Raw genomic sequence first — 6,021 nt, 5'->3', positions numbered from 1 at the left:
TGGTTTTGATTTCTCTAATAATCAGTTATAATGAGCATTTTTTCATATGTTTCTTGGCCTCATATATATCTTCTTTTCAAAAGTGTCTGTTCATATCATTTCCCTAATTTGAATGGGTTTGCTTGCATTTTTTCTTGCAAATCTGTTTTACTTCTTTGTAGATTCTGGATATCAACCATTTGTCAGATGGGTAGATTGCAAAAATTGTTTTCCATCCTGTTGGTTGGCGGTTCACTCTAATGATTGTTTCTTTTGCTGTACAGAAGCTCTGGAGTTTAATAAGGTCCCATTTGTCTATTTTCATTTTTGTTGCCAATACTTTCGGTGTTTTAGTCATGAAGTACTTGCCGATACATATGTCCTGAATGGCTTTGCCTGGGTTTTTTCTCTAGATTTTTTATGGCATTAGGTCTTATGTCTAGGTCTTTAATCCATCTGGAGGTAATTCTACTGTAAGGTGTCAGGAAGAGGTCCAGTCTCTGCTTTCTTCACACTGGTAGCCAGTTTTCCCAACGCCAATTATTAAACAGGAAATCCTTTCCCCATTGCTTGTGTTTGTCAGTTTTGTCAAAGATGAGATGGTTGTAGATGTGTGGCATTGCCACCAGGCCCTCTGTTCTGTTCCATTGGTCTATGTCTCTGTTTTGGTACCAGTACCATGCTGTTTTGATTACTGTAGCCTTGTAGTATAGTTTGAAATCAGGTAGCATGATGCCTCTTGTTTTGTTCTTTTTGCTTAGCATTGTCTTGGCTATGCAGAGTCTCTTTTGCTTCCATATGAAGTTTAAGGTGGGTTTTTCCAGTTCTGTGAATAAGGTCATTGGTAGCTTGATGGGGACAGCAGTGAATATATAAATTACTTTGGGCAATATGGCCATTTTCATGATATTGATTCTTCCTAAAAATATGAAATGCTTCATGAATTTGCATGTCTCCTTAAGCAGGAGCCATGCTAACCTTGCCTGTATCATTCCAATTTTAATATATGTGCTGCCATAGCAAGCACTGGTAAGGTTCTTTATACCGGCTCTATTGCCTGTTAACTCCTGCGATGTTTCACAATGACTTTTGGCTTCCTTGCATTGGATCATGACATACTTCTTTCACTCAGTGAACTTTGTTTCTGCCCACATTCTGAATTCTACTTGTATCATTAAAGACATGTCAGCCTCTGATCAGTTCTGAAAACTTGAACAGGCTGAACAGTTGATGTAATCATCTGGAGGAAAGAAGGCATGCTGACTTTTTGAGTTTCAGTGTTCTTGCACTGATTCTTCCTCATCTCTATGATCTTATTCACCTTCAACCTTAGAGGTTGCTGACCTTTGCACAGCATATTTTTCTTTTATCATATTTGATGATCTTTTTGGTTTGATTGTGGTAAGGCAGATGCAGTCAGCTGGCTTTGGTTTTGGAGGATTTTAGGGGGCCAATATTCATCTCCCAATTCCTGGATTGTGTCCTTTAACTCTGGCAAATTTATATTGGGTCTCAACTTTGTTCTCTGGCTCCTCAAAGTTTGGATTCTACTGCACTGAAGGCTGCAAAGTGTGGCAGCTGTGGCAGAGTGCTAGCAGATGCAGAAGTGCCTGCCTCCCAGTTGGCATTCACCCAATGGTGGAAGTGGTGGAGGAAAGACCACTTTGTGGTGGCCAGGGGACCCCTGCTGTGTGTGCTGTTGCACTGGAGGTGCAGGCTAGGGTGCTGGCCTGTGCAGGTATGGGTGCCTACTCTGTGACCCCCTAAGCAGCAGCAGTCACTCAACGCATATTAGGGTCTCTTTTTTGTGCACAACATTAGCACAAGGGCAAGTTGTTGGCAGAGTTGGTTCTTTTGGTTCTCTGCCTACCATGGCTATCTCTTCAATGGGAGTTCAGGTGGATTGAAGTGTGTGCTACAGTCCCATGTGCTGGTAGGGCAAGTACAGCAAAATCCACTCATGTAAACACACAGCAGCAAAGCGATGTAGGAAGTTTGTGTATAAAAAGCTGCCGTATGGAGAGGCAATGTAGAGGCTGGTGCATGCCTGAAGGGTCCACGTTGCTGCATCTCTTCACTGCTCAGGCATGGTCCACTGGCACAGAAACTAAGGTGTGGGCAGCCGAGAGTGCCCTGTAGGCAGGCGTGGCCAGGCTGGGGCTCTGGGAGAGGCAAGCAGACTAAGGAGTGCTGAGGTCAGACCAGCTTCATCTCATGTGCAAGAATGCCCAGCAGAGATCAGGTCTCAGAGAACTCTCTGAAAAGTGAGGCCCTAGCACAGCACAGCTGCTCTACAAAAACGTGGCCAGACTTCTTTTTTGAGCAAGTCTCCTTTTATTAAGAGGGAAACTCTCACACCTGATCTCTGCTGGGCAATCTTCACATGAGATGTGGCTGATCCGACCTCTACACTCCTAAAGTGCTAGGATAAAGTGTCTCATAAGACCAAGTAGAGCCTAGAGAGATAGCTGTGCCTGCCCTCTGGGCTTCACATCAGCTGGCTTCCTGCTCCATCACTTTGTCTCCTGGGGGCTCTACCCCAGAGAGATGTGAGTTAGCCATCACTTAGTGTAATTAGCCCAGGATGGAGGGTCTGTGCTGTGGGCCCAAGCCAGGGTTCCCTGTCTGGTGATAAGCCGTGGGAGGTATGTGGTATCCACAAGAGATGGACTGCCTTGTTCCTTGGGTCAACTGCAGCTTGTTAGAGTTATCAATATGGCACTTATGGTTTTTGCTTTCTTGATATTCTGAAGGTAACAAGGGCAGATCCACTGCAGAGGCAGTGGCAGAGAGGATTTCAGTCGATCTGTGAAGGTCTGTCCAAGGAATTGCCAAGTTGTTACTGGCTTGATGGCTTCAGCGGGGCCTGGATAAAGACCCAAGCTGGGAGGACCTGCTCATCGAGGAGATATGGAAACCAGCACCCACGTAACGGTTCAGCCACTTTTCCATAAGGCTGCTGTGGTATACTGGGGGTCCACTCCAGTCCCTAATTGCCTCATATATTCCAGTGCCTCAAGGTATCACTAGCGAAGCCTGCAAAAAGGCAGAGATAATAGCCTGCCTCTTCCTCTGGGACCTCTGTACCACTGAGGTACAATCCTATTGCAAATCTGGACACAATTATGGGAGGTGGCTGGAGACAAGTTCAGAAGTCTTGTCTAGTCAGGAGGAACAAGAACAGAGACTTGCTTTAAAAAAAGTCTGGCCATGTTTCTGTAGAGCAGCTGTGCTGTGCTGAGGGTTCACTTCAGCCCCTGGTTGCCTCAGACACTCTGAAGCCCCAAGGTTGAAATGGCCGAGTCACCTAAACAGCAAAGATGACAGTCTGGTCTTCCCCTTGGAAGCTCTGACTCAGGGAGGCCTGAAACCTCTGTCAGCCAGAGAACAGCAGTGAAGACAGCCAGAAACCCTGTTGAAAGGCTTTACCCAGTGATTAGGAACGTGGTTGGGGACTGACTTAAACAAGGGTCTGGCCATGTTTTTGCGAGGTGGCTCTGCTGTGCTGAGCTACCACTTACACCCCTGGTCAGCTTGGGTTCTACAAAGCCCTCAGGCCAGAACCTAGTCATCCAAACAGCAGAGTTGGTGGCCCGCCCCTCTCTGTGGGAGCTCTGTCTAAGGAATGTTTCAAATCTCCATGGGCCAGGGAACACCTGTGAGGGTAGCAGTAAGCCCCAGGTGGGAGGTCCTGTTCAGTAAGAAGGAACAGGATCAGGAGCCTGCTTACAGAAGCAGTCTGGCCATGATTTGCTAAAGCAGCTGTGCTGTGCTGCGGGAACTCTTCTGCCCCTGGTCGGTTTGTACTCTCCAATGCCCGCAGGCTGGAATAATTAAGTTCCTCCAACAGGAAAGATGACAGCCTGCCCTGTCTTTTCTCTCACAGTTTATCTTGTGTGATGGAGCTGAATTTTTAGGCTGTTAACTTTTACAATAAGCATTACAGTTGTTCAGAAAGAATCTTGATGTTCTCTTTCAGGTTAGATGTATGAGAATTCATTGTGTCCTGTAAATAAACCTGTTCAGGTTTCGTTCTCTGAAAAGAAGTCTCTTTCTGCTATCTGGCTTTGGTCACAGTCATGTAGAGCAGTAGCCAGTCTACAATGAAATGATTGAATTTCCATTTCCAGTGTTTCCTAGTTGTGTCTTACATTCTCCAATTCAGAACTGACCATTTTATTCTTCGTTGTCAAAATACTAAGCTGTCCACTGTCCTTAAATACCATCTTTGTTCATTCTTCTTTATCCAATTTTATAGGCTTTAGAATATTAGCATTCTTTCCTTTCACACTTTCAATGTCCTCCAAAAATTTCTTTGCCCTTAGTTGGTTCTGCTGTTTTATTGTGTCTATTTCCAGTCTAAGCATGGCAATTTTCCTCCTCAACATGCTAATTTCATGCAAGAGATCTTTTTTGTTCTTATGGCTAAGAGAACTCTAAGTCAACAAAAGAACATTTTAGTTAGCACACAATAGAATAACATATCATAATTTCCTCTGAATTTAAACCATAACATGTATATTTGTATAATGAAAGAATTCCCATGGTTAATATGTAACTGAAAAAAAGTTAGACAAAACTTCAAACTTAATAGAGTGTAAATTCCGGAAAGTTTCAATGTTGATTTAAACACCATGAAAAATAAATCACTAGAGGATTTTAAAGAATTTCGGAGTTGGAAAAGCCTTTCTCTGAATTACAAAATAGCCATAGGCATAAAATATAAGATTAATACGTTTGACGATGTTTTAAAAATTGGATTTATACTCTAATATCTCTCCTATAAACCACACCATTGTAAGAACCTTAGGTATGCATACATTTGGAAAGAAGCAATTCCTCAAAGTTTTTAAGTCTCTTTTTCTGAAGAAAGCTTTATCAATATATGACTTTTCTAATACCGTTATAGTCAGTTATAAGAATTACATTTATTCATAACTGTTAAATCTAGGTATTGTATCCTTCTATATTTACACATCTGCATCTAAGCATTGTGCTTCTATATACAACTCTGAACTCATTTACAATCGGCATTCTTAAAAAGAGAAACAAGAAAATCTATGTGGCTGGGTACTGTGGCTCACACATGTAATCCCAGCACAGTGTAATGTTCAGTGTTGTATGTAGCACTGCACTTCTACATGTGGCCGGGCGCAGTGGCTCACACCTATAATCCCAGCTCCTGAAGCAGGTGGATTACGAGGAAAGAAGTTCAAGACCAGTGTGGCCAACATAGGGAAACCTCATCTCTACTAAAAATTAAAAAAATTAGCCAGGTATAGTGCTGTGCATCTGTAATCCCAGCTACTCAAAAGGTTTAGGTAGGAGAAACACGTCAACCAGGAGGTCGAGGTTGCCACCCATTCAACTGAAAGGGAGGGGGCTGAGACAGGAAACTAGCCGATCTGGCTTGCTGGGTACCACCCCCACAAGACAAGAAATCTGAAACACTCTGTATTAGGAGTTTCACCATAAGTGCAGCTTGACCCGGGATGGTCCAGCTCAGTGGGGGGAAGGGTGTCCCCCACTACTAAGGCAGTCTGCCACTACCAATGCAGTTCATGCAGTAGATGGGCAGAGCCTGCGGCAGCTCAGCATTACCTCTGCTAACAGACTGTGACTAGACTACTCTGTGCCGGACAGGGCATCTATGAAAAAAGGCAGCAGCACGGCAGGAACTTACAAATAAAGCTGACCTTTCTAGGCCAGAGCACCTGGGAAAACAGGAGGTTATGAGTTCAGCTGCAGTAGACTTAAATGTATCAGCCCAGCACCTCTACAAAAAACAACAGAACTCCCAGCACAGCACTTGAGCTCTTATAAGGGACAGACTGTCTCCTCAAGAAATTCTCTGAGCCCCATATACCCAAAAAGGCACCTCATAAAGGAAAGCTCAGGCCAACATCTGGTGGGTACCCTTCTGGGATGAGGACAGTAGAGGGAGAAACCAGCAGCAACCCTGGCTGTTCTGTAGCCCCTGCAGGTGATCCCGAGGTGAGTGAGATCTGGAGTGGATCTCCAGTGATTCTGCAGCAGAGGGGT

At 44.2% G+C, this 6,021-nt stretch overlaps 1 non-coding gene across 1 annotated transcript; it reads right to left on the bottom strand.

The window, feature by feature from the left end:
- Nucleotides 1–900: 900 nt before the first annotated feature.
- LOC141580487 (U6 spliceosomal RNA) lies at nucleotides 901–1,006 on the bottom strand. The gene has a single exon (XR_012512655.1). It is a non-coding gene; the product is annotated as a U6 spliceosomal RNA (small nuclear RNA).
- Nucleotides 1,007–6,021: the final 5,015 nt, after the last annotated feature.

This window comes from Saimiri boliviensis, chromosome 11, assembly GCF_048565385.1.
Source record: "Saimiri boliviensis isolate mSaiBol1 chromosome 11, mSaiBol1.pri, whole genome shotgun sequence".
Classification (NCBI taxonomy): Eukaryota; Metazoa; Chordata; class Mammalia; order Primates; family Cebidae; genus Saimiri; species Saimiri boliviensis.
Note: the sequence above shows the minus strand (reverse complement) of the source record. Positions and strands in the feature narration are given on the sequence as shown.